This window comes from Camponotus vicinus, unplaced genomic scaffold (genome assembly GCF_025532165.1).
Source record: "Camponotus vicinus isolate PSW18456_S1 unplaced genomic scaffold, iyCamVici1.0 SCAF_6, whole genome shotgun sequence".
In the NCBI taxonomy this organism is placed as follows: Eukaryota; Metazoa; Arthropoda; class Insecta; order Hymenoptera; family Formicidae; genus Camponotus; species Camponotus vicinus.
The window spans coordinates 622,231-645,296 of record NW_028141978.1 but is presented as its reverse complement, the minus strand read 5'-3'; the positions used below and the strand labels follow the sequence as shown (position 1 = coordinate 645,296).

At 34.0% G+C, this 23,066-nt stretch overlaps 1 protein-coding gene across 6 annotated transcripts in view; it reads left to right on the top strand.

The window, feature by feature from the left end:
- Rhogap100f (Rho GTPase activating protein at 100F) overlaps positions 1-23,066 on the top strand; it is a 68,719-nt gene that overhangs the window by 15,091 nt on the left and 30,562 nt on the right. The window lies entirely within an intron of this gene.

Sequence of the window (23,066 nt, the reverse complement as noted above, 5' to 3'; positions counted from 1 at the left end):
GCTTGGATGAGGAAGCAAAAGTTGACAACTTTAACTTAAATTCCACTAATGACATCATTAAAATAATAAACGACGTCGTTTAGAAAGTAGAATGCGCCGGCTCAAGCACAACCGGCCAGATACACTTCTCCCGCGACACAGAAAATGTCGAATCGGAAAGTTCTCATTCGCGTTATATTCTGTGTTGCAAGTCGCCGTGCTTCGATTATTGATGTTCGATACTCAAATGTTCGATACTCAAATGTTCGATTCCACTGCAGAAAGATAACGAATTAAGGCAGATACTTTCGATCTGCGCTTGCACGATTGCCAAATCAAAAGAGCGGAAATACGTGCAAGTATACACAGAAAAAAGGGACATTCTTGTTTTGAAAATATATTTAGTTTTAACATGGAAATCTTGAAATGAGATTATATTGCGTTAATTAAAGAAAAATATAATTTCTTGAATAATTGCTTACTTGAATGAAGCCATTTTATATAGTTCAATCAAGAAAAATATATTCTTATAATTTAAGATTTAATTTTCTTGAAAAGAAACAATGTTAGATAGAAAATAACATTTTTAAATCAAAGATTAAAATTTTCTTAAAGTAGAATTAAATAATTATATATTCTTGAGGTGACAATTACAATATTAAAATAAGACTATAATATTGTTGAAATTTAAAATTATTAAATTCTTCCAAGAAGATTATAAATTGTTGCATATATACGAAACAATGAACACGTTAGTTTAAGTACATAAGTTATGATTTGACACTTATTTTTTTCTGTGTACGTCTACATGAATTTGTTTGTGAGATACTTAAAAAAAAAATAACTATGATATTTTCTTCCGTCACTTTTATCTTATTTTTCTCCACACAATTCGTTTTTTTTTTGCTAGCCAGACTCTGTTTACTACCTCCGATAAAAAGGAAAAAAATTTAGCAATGTACACTAAATAAAGTACGCGATAAAAAAAATAGATCTCGTCGATCGACGAATATCGGCTTCGGTTCCTTGTATGTTTCGCTTGATAGCATGCTGAGAAAAGGGTCCGGCGCGTCATAAAAGTAAGTTCCGATACGATATTACCATAAGTGCTGCGAGGTCAGAGCGGACGGCTATATAAGTTTCCGGAACTCGGTTTTACGTTCCTTCCGCGTATCACGCATGTCGACATAGGCGACCGGATATTTTGCATGCTTCTGCGAAAATCACCCCCGCGAGCCCTCCTACGATTCTTACAGGCCCGAGAGGAAGAGAGAGAGAGAGAGAGAGAGAGAGTGCATTACGTGCAATCGAGTCCTACCCACGTGCACGCGAACCGGATGTTTTGTAAGGACGACCCGACGAACCGCTCGTGCATAACGAGTGTCACAGAAGCGACATGATTCGTTGTTACGAGAGACTAATTTGAATTGTAATTGTATCTCGCCCCTGGCTTCCGCGGAAACGATTATTTCGCGTCGAAATCGCGCTATTCTATTTCGAAATGCTGTCTCTTTTTCAGGAGAACATGTCTCTGACTAATTGCAAATGGAGCAAGAAACATTTTACGTGGGATTAACGGGATTAAAATTAATTAAATAAATCGAGAAAAATCCCCTCATTGACACAACTAACATTCTATGAAATTTTATTCGATAAAAAACTTGACCCCCGTACTTTTCTACTTTCTTAGAAATTTAAGAAATGTGCAATGTTTCCAACTGTAGGTGGAAGAATCCACTTTATAGATTGTACATCATTAATTTATGAGTTTAAATCCTCGTGTACGTGTATCGTTAACTTTCGAGCTTTAATAATTCACGTCCGAATATTGGCCATAAGAATATTGGCCATTCACCTGGCGGATAAAGCGGAAATGCCAATCCGGGATTAGGATTCGAATATCGACGAGTTGAACGCGATGTCCGAAAATTCCGAATTCTCGAACGTTTCGTTCGGAAATACGCTCGTAGTACAAACGATATTTTGCAAATATAGGTGCGACCTGGAGTGGATCGAATAAATCATTCAGCATGACCCAAATTTGTAGCTGACGTAAATCGAATGCTCGACGAGAGAGAGAGAGAGAGAAAGACAGAAATACGTGCAACGTATCCAACTGTAGGCAGAGAGAGAAGGCGCATCCGCGATTGTACGCGAGCGTAAATGTACGCGAGCTTACGTGAAGTTTAATTACGCGTACGTAATTTAATTTCACATGAACCCAGCCCGCGCATTCATTCGCGGATAAAACTTTCGCGCGGAGCAGCAAATGATCCCTTGAACTTTAACTCTCGCAATTTTATTTTTTATGCAAAAAAAAATAAAAATAAAAATCGGGTTAAAATGTAACTTTACATATAGAATATATATCATATATACGTAATCCTCCATTATTATATTTTTCTAAATATACGAGCGTAAGATTGTGATACTGTTTGTGTTAGAAAATACAATTAAAATTTTATGAATATGATATGTGTTAGTTATGTGAATTGTGCATCTGAATGGAAAATGCAATGGAGAAGTTTTCTTTAAATATATTATAAATACCATATCAGTTATATATAATATACGATGTATCATCTCTTTACATTGATATAATTTAATAATTCAGTATTAAATGTGTGTGCACCAATTATTCGCTTTCTTCAAGATTCTTACAATTAAAATTCAAACACAATCGCATTTCGCGATATAAAATAATCTGTCTCAAGGAGAAAGCAGGATGATATTTAAATCCGGATTAAATTATACATGACATTCTTTTATTTTGATTCGATCTTGTTGCATTTCATTCGAATAAATTAGCTTTAAAAAAAGCAAAATGAACGAAACTTGAACGATTGTTTTGCGTTCATTTTCTCAAAGAAAGTTGCTTGAATTTTATACAAATAAATAATCGTAATATAATCCGATAACAAGAGACCTCTTGAGATTCTAGACGGATAAATATACATCCCGAAGATGTAATTTCTTTATTTCTCCTTCATCTCAGGAATATTTGTTGCGTCTCGAATTCTCCGGATTGCTGCAGGAAACGTCGGTGAGACGCAAAAAGCGAACACAATGCCTGTATTAAATCCAAGGGATACGAATATTATTGCAAAGATTCCGGCTTTCCGGTCGATTCGTACAAATTACATCCAATTTAAAGCCCTTGAATATTTGATCGCATGACTCGTTCCTTTGACTATTATTATTAGCCGCACGCACTCACGCTCGCGTTCATTACTCGTTCATTGCTATTTTAACTCACGACAAAGCTGCAATAAACACTTATCTATTCACTTATCCTTTGTCCGTAGAACTATCTATCCCGCGGTTACTTCGGCGAGCGCGTAAATATTGAAACAACTTTCCGAGAACGAAGTGCAGTGCTCTATAAAATCCGCGACTTCACACAATTTCTCGGAAGAACCGTGTAAAAGACCGCGACTTGTTTCGCAGAAGCTAATTACATCATAAAACAACGCAATTACATCACAAGCGAGAAGTTAATTCTTAAATCCTTACAATAATTAAGGAATTCACTGATATTTATAAAAAAAGAATTAATTGGAAATGATCGATAAATAAGTACCTTTAAATGACTTGTAATAAGAAATGCGAGCAAAAAATCAATCTATTAATTATTGCGAATTTTGTATAAAAAAATGGTAATTTAATAAAAGAGAGACAACAGGAAATCGGAATATTTGATACTTTGATCGAAATCAAAAATATATATGAAAATATAATGTAAATCAAATGCTTCTCTATTTTAAGCATATTTTTCATCGGTTCAATTAATTTCTCCTAAATTAATGTCACGCTAATCAATTATCATACATGAAAGTAATTTAAATCGACCACACTGGCAATTTATTGATTGAAAATGTCACAACGTTTCGACCATGGGTTTTGGTCCTTATCAAGTGAACTACAATAAATAAATTACAATAAAATGTGAACAAAAAAGGAAAAAAAAATTATATACATACACATGTCTTAGGTAACTAATACATGGTGAGAAAAAAGAAATCACTGTGTCAAAATTCAGTCATGTCAACCTCTCGATCCAACACAAAGAGAAAGATTAAACCACCTTTATTAGTCTATCATAAATATTGTTTAAACTTTCAGTGTCCTTTTGTAAGTTAACAGTGTTGTCAAACTTTTTGATGAAAAACATTTCAGCAATTTCTCTCTTTCTCACATGTCTCTCATTGTGCAGAATAACCGATGTTGACCAATCGAAGTCATGATTAAGTTCCAATTTAGGTTTGCTAACCACAGAAAGATTGCTTTCGTGCAATTTAATGTTGTTGCAATGTTCTTTGACACGAGTGCCTAAATGTCGTTTTGTTTGGCCAATGTATGACATATTACAATTTTTACAGTCTAACTTGTAAATAACTTCAGTCCTGCTGTTAATAGGCAATCTATCTTTCCCACGTTTAATTAATGCATTCAGTTTATTAGGTACATTATAGACAACATTAAGACCTACATTTTTCTTTTTTTCTCACCATGTATTAGTTACCTAAGACACTGTATGTATATAATTTTTTTTTTCCTTTTTTGTTCACATTTTATTGTAATTTATTTATTGTAGTTCACTTGATAAGGACCAAAACCCATGGTCGAAACGTTGTGACATTTTCAATCAATAAATTGCCAGTGTGGTCGATTTAAATTACTTTCATTTATTTTATCTACTGGCGACGTTCAAGAATTTATCACAATTATCATACCTTCAAAATGTCCCATTTACTAAAATTTCGACCTTAAACCGTATCACCGAAATACACGGTGCATAATTTTATCAAATCGAAATTGCAAAGACTTAATTATAAGAGAGAAAGAGAGCAGATCTCGGAAAGTTTGTTGCTGGCGATGTGATCGCGCCAGATTACCGTTTAGATGGAACAATCGGCGTGGACGATTTCAAGAGGAGACAAAGAAAAGGACGAACGGGAGGAATGGTCGAGTAATATGCCAGGAGGTCTCAGCCGGTCTTTGATTTTAATGGCTCGACCAATGAGCGACGGTACTCGTTATAACACGTTAATGAATAGCCGTTCTATCTTAGCACACTCTAATGTAAAATCAATATTTAATTATCCCTCGGCATTCGACAATCTTCGTATTTCGGTCAATCTCAAGCTCGATATTTTTACGTTAGAATCGTAAAAATATCCCGAAATCAACGCAAATTGTAATTGTCAATATTAGCTAAGCGATATTTGCTGCCACTCGAATATACTGTAGCATTATATTTATCAATCGCGAGAACTCGATGAATAAATGTTTGTTTTTTTCTTGTTTGTTATTTAAAATTGATGCGACGTAAAAATATTATTCATTCGTGATATCGTTCAACGTTGTAATTAGAACTGTTATCCCATTTTTTTTATTAATTACAGACCTTTATTAATGCGCGGCTGTATGCACCATGATGTTAACACGATTCCGACCAAGATATGAAATGGCGTGACGATTATAGCCGTCAGAGTCGCTTGACGTGTTAATATGATATTAAGCATCGCAATCGCTCCACACTGGCATTTTACGATTAAACATGCAATTATCAGAATTATTTACAACGAGTGCAACGAAATTTATCCTAATACAAATACCCAACATATATATGAAAAGTTCGAATGAGTTATCTTTGCATAGTTACGTAATTTTTTCGCACGACAAATGTACTCTATTCCGTACGAAGCGACAATATAATTCGACAGTATCCTTATGTAAATGAGCATGCATTAAAAAATTTCGCCCTAATACCAATTATTTTTATATCTTTTCGTTTTATTTCATTCTTGCGATATCATTGAGCATTTTTCTAACAATTTATTTTATTTGTTTTAAAAATTTTTACGATATTTATCGTCCTTATTTATCGAAATATCAAATTTTTAATTATTAATAATTTTTAATAATAATTAATTTTAATAATTAGTAATAATTTTTAATAAATTTAATTAATTAATTTTAATAATTTTTAATTAATTTTAATAATTAATACTAATTCTTAATAAATAATAATTTTTAATTAATAATAATAAGTAATAATAATTTATTACTTTTTTTCTTGTACAGAAAATCAAGATGATTTTCGAGCTGCCCGAACCGATACACCTCTTTAAATGAATCATCGAGTATCTGCCCCAGTTTACTTCTCTCTCTCTCTCTCTCTCCTTGTCGTCTCCTTCATTGTCTTTGTACGCCTCTCATCGCTCGTACGTATCGTGCCACGTGCCATTATATTACCCGAGATGCATTCTAGGATGCATCCCGGCCGAACCGGCACTACGCCTCGCAGTTGCGCGTCGGTCGGATTAAAGTTTCCACCCGCAACAATGCGGCGTAGTCGCGCGAGTATGATCATGCTTGCTCGCATTCTTGCTCGACATTACACACGTGCCTGAACGCAGGTGTAATACAGGTAGCTCCGTCGACATTTGCGCGGTAAACTCGTGCCCGGAAGCGTTACCGTGCATGTGTCAAACTCCCGCATAATATAATTGGAATTATATATACACGTCAATCAATCAAAATATTCGCAAAATCCACCGATATGTCAGATTATTATCTCGAGAAGTCACCGAATCTACATTAAATAGAATGTCGTTGGGATATTCTCTCTTTTTCACAAAAAAAGGGAGAGAAAATAATTTTACAAAGTTAAAAAAGAAAATATCGTAAGTTTCTCGCGACTTTCTTTCGTCTGAGAATTCTTTGTCCAATCCGAAGCTGACTGATTCATCATTAACTATTCATCGATCAAGAAAGTCGAGGGAGACCCGTTCGATGCAGATGGATGTGTACCTATCATCGACGACTCCCTTCACCGACTGCTCAGCAAAAGTGCACTTTGGAGCATTCGATCGGTTGCACGCACGTGTGGGACGTGCGCTCACACTTGCATCATCTCACTCTCTCGGGTCACCCTTTCTTTCCGCATCACGCGTTACTGCGCCGAGGGAGGTTTCATAATTGAGGACTAATTGTCACCCTGCCTGTCAGGGGTTCGAACGACGAAAGGAGTGCTGAGAATAAAAGTGAAGGGGCTAGAAACGGAGAGAAGAGAAAAAGATACTCGATAAAGCGAGCGTGGACGAAAGACATGCACCATTATATATCTGCCATACATCTGACATACATATGTACAGAATATCGTTAAGATCCGTAAACGCAGTTTCTTTGAAAGTAACCGAGGAAAGAGAAATCCATCATCTCGACTTATTTATTTTTTTTTATTATTATCGAATATTTGTTATATATACATGTTACAAAGAAAATCTGCAATATATTTAATATTATATTTATAAAGAGAGACATGTAATGTATTTTTATATTTTGAATTTCCAATTGGATTTAGTTTCCTAATTTCGTCTCAAGTGTTAATGATGAGTTTCTTGAAAACTATCTTTGGCAAATCCAAAGATAGTGTTATTTTTCAATAAAAATCTATTGTTAAAATTAAAGTCGAGAATTTGAAACATGCTGCATTTAATTATATGTTATTTGTCGCGGTTTTCAGATCGAAATAAAAAATAATAATCGGCGCGATATCGCTAATGGAAAATTCTCCTTCCTCCGCTCGTTTCGCGACCGAAATCTCTTTTCTCGTCGGGGAAAATGGTATCTGTGGATTAAAACGGGATGTCGTCCCGACAGACGGAAGAACGGGACGAAGAGACGCGAGGCGGAGTAACATCGGACAGAAGGGAGAAGGTCCCTTTGATTTTCAGACGGGCCGCAATTATTTCCCCTCCACATGACGGAACTGGAACAGGTGGATCGTTACGACGTGCCCCTCTCTCTCTCTCTCTTTCTCTCATCTGTCTTTCTTTTATTTTCCATTTCTCGCGTCTGTGATTTTTCGTATATTTTTATTAATACGGAAACGTACAAAAGATCTGCGGATGAATCATCGAGGAAAAATCTGCTGGCACTAAGACAGGAGAAGAAGGGCTGGGTCATCACTCAAGAAGAACGTGTATTGACTTATGCTATGACTTTTTGTGCGTCTCCAATTTATGTCATTAAAAGCACCAGACTCGAGTTGCATCGAAGAAGATAAATGTTGCTATTCTTCCAACGGTTTCTAGGTCGATTTCTACCCACACACACATCTCATTCCGTTTCCTATTGCGATATTAAACTCATTTATAGCTGCTGGAATCGTGAATTAAATTCCCTTGTCTCTGTCTCGTATTAATAAAAATACATCATTATTTATTGCGCGTGCAACTTTAGAAATCTGAATTTACAAAGGTAAATAGACGATGGTGATAATTATAGAAGCGTAAATTAATTCAAACGAGCAAATTAATAATACTGCAGTTCGCGCTCTTAGAAATGCGATTTTGTGCGAATATCGGCGCGCGCAACACGGTATGATAAAATCATAGTGAGATCATAGAGCTTTAATTTTCCATATAGCCACTATCCTGTGAAAGACTCTATTGGGAATATTGACGATAACAATCGGGTCAATTGATACGAGAAGAATGAACCTCGCGTGTGTCCCTGAATTCTCCATAGAACCGCTCGTAAATTATCGAACGCATTTCGGCGTTTCGGAGGAATTTTGTGCGCAGACAGCTTAATTTATTACATTATTCGATAATTGCCGCTACAACTTTCACAAGCGCTCTTTTTTGCCTTTCTTTCTCGCCGGTCATATCCACAGCGCGCCTACATGCCATTCGATCTCGGCATATTTAAATAAATTACTCTTTCCTAGTTATTTCATTAATGCCGCTACCGCTGTCCTCGTATTACCACGATGATATATCATAACGAGACACATCGTTTATTCATCTCGGATAACGTATAATATTATAATCAGGACGAATATACGTATTAATTATGGATTATAATTATGCCCCTTCATGCAGACTAATTACGACTAATTATGATAATTGATAATAATTAATTGACTTGATATAAAATTCGCTCAATTTATCTTATATAATCGAGACAATCTCGATCACTGTTTAAAGCAAAAAGTTAAATTATGCAAACTTCATTTGGTTGTTGCAAAGAACTGCGAATATTTATGCGCATACATGTCGTATATAGATACGATTATGTATGCACGAATGCAGAAATAATCATCATTGAAGCGGGAAATTGTTAATTCGTCAGTTTATTGCACGCAGCTGGTAACCTTATTATCACGATTAATTTTTTTTATTATACTTATTTATGATCGCAAAAAAATTTTTATAAACTTATTGCTTTTTTCTCGCATATTTTATTCAATTCGTTAATCAGATATTAAATCACGCGATCATTTTGCGTTAATTATGATCCTTGATGAGGCCTATACTAACGGGTAATAATGTAAGGATAACAATTACGTACAGATTGGCCGGAAGTTTCGGACATGTTTGATATAGACAGTCACACGAATGCCAACTATGTGTGCAACTGGCTATCGACTTTGGGAACCGTCAATCGATCTTCCGACAGTCTATAACCTTTAGTCGAGGCATTTCGAGAGTTTGCTTTACATTAGTTATGAACTAAGTATGTTATGTAAGGGATGTAAGATAAATGCACGGGGAGAAAATGCAAGATCAACGAGAATCAAATAGTTATAGAATCGAGAGGTTCCACCCAATTTAAAGTTGAATTTTGAACAAATCGAGACTCAAGATTTCAAATAATCGAGATTCAAGATTTGAGAATTCGAATGTTTCTCGACACATTCGACAATTTAAAATTTCAAGAAATTTTTATAACTCTTGTGCTCAAAATTTCCAGTATCTGACATTCTGATTTTAAATTATTATTAAAACGTTGTAGGAAAATCGGATGACAGATTTTATAATATACAGATTGCTCACCCAGCGTTGACTACATTACAGGCTTTTGTGGTGAAATCGATGCGATGCATAATCCATTTCCTGGAGAAAAAAAAAATATATATATACACATTTATATTTATACATATTTATCCGAATACGTAACTACGTATATAACATGCATTATTAAAGCATATATCTTGTTTTTAGTATAGAGAGAAATGTATTATTAATACATGCATTCTGTTTCCAAAATTTACGTGTTCATACGGTATATCAAAAATTCATAATACTTGAAAGCGAAATATTTTGTCGCAAATTTTGATTTATGATGTCGACACATACAATGTTTCATCTAATATTTTGCATTATTTATATCAAGAGATCAGAAACGACCTTTTTAAGAGAGACAGATGTGTGGAAATGGTATAATGCAAACGATGAGAGGGTGCGATGTTTTTCTGAGCGGAAATCTTATAGAGGTCAATCGCCAAGTGGCCATTTGGTGGATGATCAACAACCGGCCATTTTAAAAATCGAGCCATTTCTGCAGCAATCGGCATTGTATTGATTGAGAGAGATTCCAACATCGCTTTGGACTCGTATTATTATATTACTGTGTTCAGTAGTGACATTAAGTGTCAGGTCTGTGAAATTATAATATTTCAATAAAATCTACTTAAAACATTAAAATCTATTTAAAACATTAATTTGCAATTATATAATTTAGCAATGCATTCGAGATTTAAAAATGATAAATACAAATTAATATTTAATACTTAGAAAAAAAGTCATTGATGATATTAGGATAGATGAATACACGAAATATACAATAAACTTTACTACAATAATTTCCTTTATCGTACAGTAAATTTATATTAAATTTGTAATTAAAAATTTCGACGTAAAATAAATAGAAAAATTTTATTTTCCTTATTTGGATTAATTTCAAAAATCCTGATAATTTATAACACGTATGAATGATAAATTTGTAAAATGCCAGACTAAGGTTTTCTTGTTTAAGATTCTTCGAAAATTTGTTTTCCGATAGAAAAAGCATCTGCAACTATACGTGGTTCTTCGATCAGATATTTGCGGGTTATACTATGATAGCACAAAGAAGAGAAATTGATTGACAAGAAATGTCGATACTAAATGCATAATTTATAAGGAGGAAAGAAGAAGAGCAGATACCCGCGTTTTGAGTTTTCGCTTCGATTGCGCAATCTTGATCGACATTTCGCTTCTCTCCATTAAGGCTTCATTTTTGCGATATAAATAAATTAATTTAGAAAGTATGTTAAATAATGTAGAATGTTATAAATTTGACGCGATTTTATTTTAAGCGAAAGAGAGATTAATTTTACAATGAATAATAAATAATTTATAAACTGGCTTACTTTATTTAGAATTATTTTGTCGATGTTTTTTTTGAGTCTCCTTCTTCTCTTCTCTAGTTAATTTTCGTTGATTCTTCATGGCACTCGTATTCACTCGCGAAAGCACAATTAATTATGATGAGCAAAAATATGATTACGCGATATTTTGCACAACACTTTCGTTAATTGCGAAAAAATTATGATCTATTCGACAAAAATCGTGTGACAAAAAAATTAATTTACGCACAGTCGAAATAATGGCTGATTAAGACGCGATAAACTGACAGAAAACACGTAATCAAGATATAACATTGCAAGCATGATATATTTTTATAATGTAAATCTCACGAAATACATATATTAATAATAAATAATCGATATATTATGCCTTTTTATTACTATCTCAAATTGTATTAATAAAAATTTCCCTGTTAACGCAGTAACACAAGGTTTCACCAAAGATTAGTATTACATTTTTTCTTTATGACTATACATTGCTTTTTAGTAATAACATATTGATTTCATTTAACAGAATATTTGAATTATCTGACATATCTATCGCTGCAATAATTTTATGTGTTTATTGCGTGAGTTAATCAATCGCGCGGGTCGATAATTGTTAATTTGAATAGCGAATTTGATAATTTGAATAGCGAATTTCTCTCTTAAAAAGTAATACGATGATTACAGCTTGCGGCGCTGCTTATTGTTAGTCTCATCATCCAAAGCCACAGTATGTAAACAAAAACGCTATATGTTGTTAAATTCCAGTGTCCATGTAATTATTCCATTGTTGCTACGAAATATTAATAATTTGCAAACTAAATATATACGAAAAGTACCGCGTTTTTTAATATCAAATTGATTAGTAATAAACGATTGATATCCTGAAGCTTTTCGTTACATGTCTCTCAATTCTACGATTCGTATTCTAACTGCGTATTCTTTATCTCAAAATAATTGTCAAATTACATACAAATCGATGAGAATTTTAAAACAGGCAAAATATTGATACTAAATATTGATACTAAAATTCTAAATAAAGAAATAATTATTGCTCGCAATACATATTTTGACAAATAATTCTACAAAGGAAACTAGTGTTATAAGAAGATTGTGTGGTATCGCTATCAAAGACTGCCCAGATAGAACTTTATTGACAAACACCTTTCTTGACGACAGAATAATAACAAATATTTTGCGTCGTTATTATTTTTCTCTCCTCGATGTCTTTTGTGATATCGCACACACCAGCAAATACGTAATCAAGGTCGCGTTATTTTTTACATTCATCATTTTACTTACGAATCGGCAACCGCGAGAGTTGATTAATCGCGTGGATAATCTATAATAGCAGGGAATAATCGCATTTTACTCGTTGCAATAATATTTCGAGAGGTATAATATGCGTTTCACGTCATTACGAAGAAAAATTTACAGTATAAATTATATGAAAAAAATATTCCCTCAATATTTATTGTAAAGTCGGATATGTGGGCGACATATATTTATTAATATAAAAATTATAAATTGTGTAATTCTTTTATTATTTGTTAACGATTATGCATTTATTTTCGTATCAAAATGTTGGAATAATCACAACACTTTGTAGAATATAATATGCGTATAAAATGTAATGTATAAAAATGCCATTGGAAAAAAAATATCGTGATTTTCTTGCATGTTAGTAAATCGTGCCACAATTATAAAAATTATATTGTAATTTTTACTATAATATTTTCTCCGTATACACATCTCATACGAGTCTCGCCACGTGAATAACGATAACAAGGCCACGGAATGTAAACAGCGATATGTAGGCCGCAAAGATAACATCGAATTTTGGCGTAAAATTATCAGCTTATGATTGATTATATTCTACCGATTAATATATATGTAAAAGAAAAAAATATCACGATGATTATTACGGTGATAATTCAAATGATGAAAAAATATGACGACTTTAATTCAAGTGATAAAAAAAATATAACGACTGTCTAATAATGTCTAATAATACATGTATTTAACGATATTTATGTAAATGTATTATGCTTGCAATGTTGAATTTTCGTGTATTTTCCACCGGCTTATCGCGTCTTAATTAGCCATTAATTCGAATTACATAGTATTGCGCAATATTATTGGTCAAATTGAACTTAACCGCATGAATCTCGCGGTTGCCGAATCGATTGTAATTTTCTATCGCAATATCATAAAGTGCTGTGCAAAGTATCTATCGTATTCTACTAATTGGCGTATTTTACGAATGTGAATGTGCTGTGCCATAAAGTAGCAAAAGATAAATAAAAGAGAAAGAAGAAGTCCAAGAAAACGTCAGAGGACGGCAGTGCAATCACGAGGTAAACAATTTCTAAATTATTCAATATTTGTTAGTTATCAAATTAATTGCTCCGCAAAAGAAATTTGACTAAGTTTATAAATTATATAATAAGGTATATTTTAAGTATTGGATAGTATAAATATATCTGTGTCTAACAACTTACATTTCTCTAAACATATTCTCACTTACAATTAGATTTTTTCCAAAAAAAGCATACGTTTCTTTAATTTTCATTCATGAATTATATTATTATATATTGATTATATTACATTGATGCTCTGCTTTCAATCGTCACATGAAATGTGCTATTCAGGAAAATGCGAGAAAATTTTGGATAAAAATATATACTTGTTCTATATGTGTGAATTTTAATATTTTCATTTTTTTATTTAAATTACCTGCCTTCACAATGGAAACATTGCTTTGATCGGTGTGCGCTTCTTTGGCATCTAGCCCATCAAATAAATCCCTTTACCATCCGAATAAATCGATCAGTATCAAAAGCCGACGTGCCGTATATTTTTGTCGACGGTTTAATTTACGAATAAAAATGATGTATTGTTCTCAAAGAACGTCATAAAATCATTGTGATGCATAAAAATATAAAAATTTTCCGAATTAAGTATATTGTATCTTTTTATACTCACTCTATCGATATTTTTTGTAAAGCAAAGAATTGTAAAGGAACTTGTGAGAAACGAGTGAGGGCGTCTTTTATAGTAAATCGTCAAGTTTAGGGTTAATACTTGAATCACGATTTTCTCCAAAATGTTTCTAGTTGCAATGTTTCTTGTCTCGATACAAAACTACGGAATCACCGTTTCGCGATGCACGCTGGCTGTTCTATAAATATGAGAAAAGATGCACTACTCGAATTTGAATATTTCCCTTTTATTGGATCCCTTTATAACGGAAAGCTTTCACCGGCACCTTTTGAATTTCAATTCTTCGCCGTGTCTCCGCCTCGAAGTAGAATAAACCGATCTGTATGTAACGAGCGTCGAGTCGGACGGATAGATGGATACTCGCATATTTGCTTTTCAATACGATTATACGTGTACTTCGCGCTCGGGTGGCCCGGGCGTAGCCAATATAAACCGTGCGTTTCTCTCTTCACTTTCACGGATAAAGTCCCGAAGAACGTTATTCGATTCCTAGGGCGATGTCTTCCGAGTGACCGACTCGATTTTGCCGTTTTTCTCGGAATCAGAGACCTTTTTCTCCACCTGCGCGAAAGCTATTCAAAGCTCTCTCTTCCTCTCTATCTCTTTGTTTTTCTTTTATCGGAATGTCAGTATTTGTATACGTCGCGAGATTGTGGAAAGGCAGATGCACGCGCGATCGATCGATCTCCTTACATATTTTATAAATTCTCTCTTTCTGGTACATGATAAAATCCAGAGGTTAGACAGATTTAAGGCTCATACTAGTTAACTAGAAAATTATGATTTAATCTGCATTACGAAGAAGATCGATTTTTTGCAGTTAAATATATTTTACGGTTAGATCAGAAATTAATAAAATACAAAGCAGAGAGAAACGACTATGTACGATTTAATATACATTTTACTACTTGTAGAATTTTATTCGACTTTTGCAATGTCGATTACGAAAATAATTGTATTTTATTGTATGAAATAAAATACAATTATTTTCGTAATCGACATTGCAAAATTTCAAATTTATCCTGTAAACAAATATTTTGCATATTAGCTAGATTTGCAAGTGTTCCTCAAATTTATAAAGCTCAACATTGTTTGCAAAATAATTTAAGAAAAAAATTAAATATATGTGTATATCATCAATTTACAATCGTCTGATAAATTATATTTTACACATGAATACAGAGGAAAAATAAAAAGAAGATAAAAGAGAGAGCATTCTTTGATGGCAAACGACGTCTTCGGAGGATATTTACGGCTAACGATATCCTCGAGGATACGGCAATCGGAGTAAACAGCGGAATCGATGAGTTGTGGTGGCTTTCCGCTCTTCAAGAATTTCAAGACAAAGTTTCTCGTTTGCGGCGATCTGTCGCGCAAATAATCGTATGTCGTGTATCGCGGATAAAATGAAACTTTTATTGTGAGAGAAAAAAAAGAAAGAGAGAGAGAGAGAGAGAAACAGGGAGGATGAGCGAGCAAAAGAGTACTCGAGCCCGATTTCTTTTCCTCTTCAATTACGGCTCTCTCGTCGCTTTTGGCAAAGTTGTCAAGACGGCTGCCAAGACGGTTGGCAATTCGCAAACTCGACCGAGCGCGTTATTAAATTATGAAACATCGTATCGCGCGAGGCTCGTCGTATCGCACGCGGGCGGGCGCGCAGGGGATCGGAAGGTTACCGGCAATTTACTTTGCTAATTGCAAAAGTTGGAGCGGCCAGGTGCCGTTCCGCTCCTGCTCCTGCTCCTGCTCGTGCTCCTCGAGTCGTCGTCGATCCTGAAATGTCGTGCGCTCCGCGCGCCATACGCGGCTTCCTGTCGGGCGCATAACTCGCCTACAACCTTCATTAATGGCATCTCTAGTATGGTGCGCAATTAATCTGGCAAATCCATGTACATTTAGCACCTTTTTAAAAGCGACAAAAAATATGTACCCTTCAAGTTTTTTAGAAAATGTCTTAAAGTTATTAAAGAAATTGAAAAGTTGTATTTTAAATTCATTTTAGATCATTATTTATAGAGCATCAAGAAATTTCAGACGAAATTTTACGCTTATAAATTTATACGCCACATAATATATTATAGATGAAGAATCAAAATATATACAATATATCCAAAATTATAAATAAACTTCTATTTCGATTTCTGTCGCGAATAGATGTATAGGTCATCTAAAGTGGAATTTCAAATAATTTTAATGATTTACTAGTGTGATTTACTAATGATTTTACCTTTAAATTTACCTTGATGGCTAACGTATTATTGCTATATAATTATTATTCCTTTTCGAACAATAGAAATTATCTTAAAAAGCAAGCTTATAAGAGATGGTATGTATTCCTCTTTAGTAGTTGCGGACAAAACAACCCGGCACATTAATTTTGATAAATTCCGTTTATCTGATAAAGCGAAGAGAGCTTCTGGTTAATTTGCTAGCAAACTGGGTCAATCTTGTTTCGCATTTTATTTATTGTAATTAGGTTGCTTTTTCATAATTTCTTTCGCTCCAATATAATGGTACGCATTTACATACATACATGTATAATAGTGAATATTATAGTAGTAAAAGATGGCATAGTGTTGCCATTTATAAACGGTATTATACTCGAGCGTACATCGACTCGATAGAAAGCACAGATACGAGAAAATGTATCTATAATGTATTGTAACTTGTAATGTATCTGTAGAACATCGCTGAGAGAGTGTCCAGAGGATCAAATTTCAAATTATTTAATACATAAATATCTCAAATATATATAAAATTTAAATAAAATTCATTTTTCACTAAAAGTTAAGGTATAAATTAACGAGGAAAAATTTTTTATTTCTAACTTTAAAATGATCTAAATCTTAATCCACAGACATACACGAAAGGACCTTATATTTAATAATTCAACTTGTATATTATCTATATTTTGAATATTTATATTTTTTAGGAAAGAATCGATTATACAAGGACTGGTGAAAGGATCTTGTTACGTAGACACGAATTTTGAATCTTGTATACACATATACAGGGTGTTAGGGCAATCTATTCCCCCCAAAAAAACTCTTGTAGCTTACCTCGAGAGCTTTTCAAAGGCTTGAAATAATTTCTTAATTTTTACATAAATCATAAAATAGTAAAATATTTAGTAAAATATTCATTTTTCGATTATCTTATCTTTTAAAGAAAACGCATAATTGTTTCGAAAAAAAAATATGTAATTTAAAATATTGTTAATTGCAAATTACATATTTTTTGTGATTTATATAAAAATTAAGAAATTATTTCAAGCCTCATAACTCGAAAAGTACTCGATGAAAAAATACTTTATTATAGTGTTTTGAAAAGCTCTCGAGGTAAGCTACAAGAACTTTTTTTTGGGAAGAGATTGCCCTGACACCCTGTATATACATAGGCGTTGTTGCATCTGCACGTGCTTAATATTTCGACATTGCATATAAATAAGAAGTTTCTATCGCACATACACGCGGTCAGAGAACTGCAACGTGTTATACCGAAATGTGTATAAAATTCTTTGCACGTCGCTACGCTGTCGTTACGTTTTTATACGGGGCAGTTGCGAGATACACACTGTACAAATAGAATAACATAAGAAGAAGTGCGAAAATATTTGCGGGTCGTGTGTGCGTTGCGAGACTCAAGCTGAGAACGCGCACATGCGTGGCAATGGTATCCGTTCTGTGTGCGAGTCGAATATTACGACATATATGACGTCGTGCGGTTGCGTCGAAGCGCAATATTCGTACCACCACGCGCGCGCGCACACCCACGCACACACGCACGTAGGTATCACGATGCCTCCTGTGCACATATGGGACACGGCAAATATAGTTGTGGCGGAAATTAATTTGACGGAGCAGAGCTTCCGGAGGTATTTCCCGAAAAATAGCTGCCTATTATGAAAACCGATTTTATGCAACAGTGCGTAAATCCTGGATGGTAAAATCTAATAATTAATTAATTATTTAATTATCTAAGATTATAAATCTATGTTTATTTCTATTTTGTTATTCACACTATGCAAATCCTCTTGTAATGTGAATTTCAAGGTGAACATGTTTGTCTTATAACAAAATTAAACTAATAGAAAAAGAAATTTAATTCCCCAAAGGACAAGTAATAAAGATACTTTGAATACACCTATTTTTTTTTAGTAAAAAAGAAGTATATTTAGCAAATCTCTCCAATATTATTTTACAATTTTTATTTGTAAATATTTTCAATATTTTATATTACTATCAGCATCAAATAGAATATTTCTTACGCATTCATGCATCTCCAAAATGAATGTGTCAGAGGGGAAATACATTAACGTACTTTTATTTTGTCAGTTTAAATGACCCATATCGCTGCACCGATGTCATGTCGTTTTATTGTAGACCGTATAAAACACATACACACACCAACAATGCGCGGTTCTATATATTTCCATTTAAATTCCCTTTCGGGCGGCCGCTATATAAAACGATCGCGATGCAATAACGCAATCATAGCGAAGGTGCGATGCATAAAAAGCGGTCGATCGCTCGTTTTAACGCGACTAACCGCAATACTGTCACGCTTCCCTTTAAATTCGTATCACTTACATAGATTTACCAGCCAATTTATGTAAATCGTGAAAAATATATAGATAATGATATACGAAATATTCGATTACTTCAAGCATGAAAAGCATATTTGAAAATTGCACATTAAAAAATATTGTGATTTAAATTTCCAAGAATACAGTTATTTTTCTTATTAATGTTATCGATATTATTTTATTGGATTTAATATACCATATAATCTGGATAAATAACGTACTTGCAACGTTATTAATTTCATTTAAAATAGAATTTAATTGTTTAAATATTAACGATTTAATTTTAATCCTTTTTAATATAGTAATTCAGTAAATTTATTTTATATGTATAACATGTGTAAAACAAGCAGCAATTTATAATAATAGCTATATAATTTTAGAATTAAAATATGTATATACATACATTTATATGTTTCGCTTATATTTCAATTCTAAAGTTATATAGCTATTATTATAAATTCGGGCAATGAGAATATTCTTCCCGAAATAATCTCTTTATCGCATCTATCGCGAATTATTCGCCAATCAATTTTAGCTCATTTTTTTCGCAACACTTGTCAGCACGCTTTAGATCTTTGAAATCGATACATTCCGGCAATCTACATTTGTTACTGTCCTATAAGCTGTGCCGCACCTCGGGCACGTTGTTGCAATTTATGGCAGCTTTTTGTCCCCTTGAATCACGCGACCCTCCGCTCTGAAACATTCGCCACCTGACACATTTAAGTCACGTACCCTCGATGTTACACGGAAGCTACAGCCGGTAGTAGCTCGATTGCAACCCAGTCTCGGTTAACTTAATCGTGATTGAAGTCTTGGTTATCGTGTAGTCGCGCCGGACGGTCGGATAAGTCAATAGCACCATTTGCGGGGCCAATTGTAACCAGGGACAATTGTAACACTGGCGATAATTGAAATCCTTAGCGGTCGTATACATTCGCAGTTAGTAACAGAAGACGGTATAATAGTCGATATAGTTTATATATAGTCGAATAACTCGCATTTTTTTCTATAAAATATAAGGGTTGAAATATAAATAATTCCAAGTTTTATCGAAATTGCAATTAGTTTCGCGCAGCTCTAATCGTTTTAATCGAGAGATTAAATGCGAGGTATGCAATAGTTATTTATGTCCGTGAAATATTAATCGAATAACGTCAAACTTTATTGTACTATTTTATGGTAAATTTAAAACCGTAAGATTATATAAAAATATATTATTTTATATAAACTTGAATCGTAAGCTTTTAATAGCAGTAGTGAATAATCTTGCTATTTTTATCGCGCCTTCCTTAATGGAAATGGATTATCAGCAGATTACAATCTACGATGCATAATACTGCAGTTTCACTACAGTGAGATTCGTGAAATTATCGATCGCCTATTATTTAGCAGGTAGCCATGTACCAAGAGAACCGTGAAAGAAAGATGAGACGCGATTTCGCGAGGATCGTCATTCGCTCGCGCATGTATTATTCCCTCTCGCATGCGTGTATTACATCTCATCTCGTGTAGATACATAAAGCTCACACTAGCTCACATCCATCAGACGGTGGGCGCACACGTACATGGGCATATAAGCCGCAGGGTGGTAGCGTACGCGGTCAAGAGCCGGGCGTGCACACGCGCGAATTCGCTTCCACCCGCTCTCTTCGGGACCGCAAAACGCAGGCGCATCGAACGGATATCGTATTGCAGGATGCAGAGTGCCGTTCCCCACCCCCTCTTCGGCTCGCACCCCTTTCCTACCTTTTCGCATGGGTCCTCTCTTTCTCATTCACCCCTGCCCTTCCTCCCTCGTTTCGCATTCGTCTCTTTTCTCCTCTTTCGCCCTCGAATCATTCCTCTCGTACTTCCTCCTCCTCCCCCCCTCCCCCTCGCGCCGACCGCTGATACCGGACGTGCGTACGCCTGCGTACACGTCGTATTACTCTACTTACTACATGTACTACGCTTTACTACTGACACTCGCGTACTACTACGAGCAGTGGCGTATCGACGACCTTCCGCCCCGATCTTTGCCCTCGAGAGTTACCGTGAGATTTCTTTCGGGAAATTTTCGGAAGAACGCGCTTCGCAGTGACGCGATTTATGCATGCTATTTCCTCCCCGCTTCCTCCTCTCGAACTTAGCACATTACACGACGCACATTGAATTTCAATAGCGCCTGTTGTCTCGTGTGTATCTATTTTATTTATTAGCTCTCTCCATCTATTCTCTTGCCCAACTTCCTTTTCTAATCGAGAAATTCTGACGAACAGACGAGGCGTATTTTAATCCTTAATTGCACAACTTGTAATTAATTTGATTATCATCGAAACAAGTAATTGAATTAATCAAATTTTTGAGTTTTTTAAAAATAAGTTTTAGAAATATTGAAAAGAATAAAAAAATAGATTTCTTTTTACCGTAGTCTTTTTTTTGAAATTTTCTATTTCTGAAAAAATCTGGGTTGGCTAACGAAAATTCAGTGCTCAAGATATTTGTACTAAATTGAAATAGAGGCCGGATAAATTGGTCACTACGGATTCAATTTCATTGGAACATATTTCTGAATTGTAGGCCAAACTTTGCCCTTATTCTTCATTCTTAACCCCTTAAGTAAAAGTTCATTTTCTGCTTGGCTGCGGGGATAATTTTTCTCCGAGTTCTCTCATGTGCAAAACGCAGCTGCGAGAGTAATTTATTTAGAGAACACAAAAACTAATGAAGCGTGCAAATTCGATAATGAGGTCTTAATCGAATTATTTCTCGAACTCATAATGTGAATTATACATTGTTTTCTTTTTCCATCTTTCGATGAATAAAAAAAAAGAAATTATTAAAAGACTATATTTTCACAAATATAGTCTTTTTTCAAGAATTTTTTAAGAAAACGTTACATAAAGTTTTGCAGAAAAATTATAACTAATTGTAAGATCTACATGTGTATCAAGTTACGATTTTCACTCAATGGATTTAAAAGATTCATTTTACTTAAAAGACAAAAATAAGCTATACATTTAGGTTGAATAATCTCAATGCAATTCTTAAATGCATTTCTCGCGATTATAATCTTTTTATATATCCTTTCATATTATAAAATTATTAAATTTTGCGTAGTTTTTCATTAAAAATATCAATCTTTGTCATTCGTATCTCGAAATACGTACTCGAATATTTCGATTTTTTGCCGGAAGTAAAGATATCCAGCGTGGTACTAGATACGCTGTGTGCACAAAACTCATGTTCGTGGAACTTTCTATCCCGAGTGGTAACGCGAAACACGCGAAAGCGAAGCACGAATTTAGTACTCGTTGTCAAAAGTTGCACAATCCATGCTGCCACTTTGCCAGCGAGTAACTCGACAGTACGAGAGTTTGGCGAGCGCGTAGGTCGGGAAACATTAAATTCAGAGAGTCCTTCCCATGAAACAAATTATCACTGACTTGCGTCCTCATATAGGGATGACGTAAATTTGCGGGAATGCTCGATGGACCGTTTACACCGGTGTTTACAATTATATCTGGCGGAATATTAAGAGGGAGTGCATAACCACAATAGGGGAAGACCAATGAACGATCTTATCTTTATTCCTTATTATCGCGAAAAATGAATTTGAAAAATGTGATTTAATTTTGCACCATTTAATTAAAATCTCGAATTAGTACGATTAAGATATAAATCATTATTATTTATAATAAAATTTAATATAAAATTAAAATTATATTATTATAAATTATTATAAATTATAAAAAATTATATTATTGTAAATTATAAAAATTATATTATTGTAAATTATAAAATTAAATTATTATTTATAATAAAATTAAATCTTGATAATTTAAAAGGCAAGATACTTTAATAAATGCGACGACTATATATTGCGTAAGTTGGGAATATAAGGAATCGGAAAATCAATTTTTCCTCACATTAACGATGCGGTATATTGTTAAAGATATTTCCGCCTACTTCATAACGTAGGCGAGTATATCGAGAAAGAAAAAGAGGGAGGGAAAAATGGAGGAAAGAAAGAAAGGTGAGAGGGAGGAAGAGAGGAAACTGGGGGTGGAAAAAGCAGAGTGGATTAAATTGGAAGCGGAAAGCATGTGTGTGTGTGTATGCATGTATGGAGCACAACATTAATATACTGTCATTCACATAATACCTTTTGCTATCTCTGCATTATTATTGCTACTATTATTACTATTGTCACTACTATCCATTGTATGGTCAGTGCGTTTGCTCTGTATTATTCAAATTTGAAAAAGAATTCGGAGTCATGTCCATTCCCTTATCTTGTGATAAGAATCCATGTAGATCACTGGATAC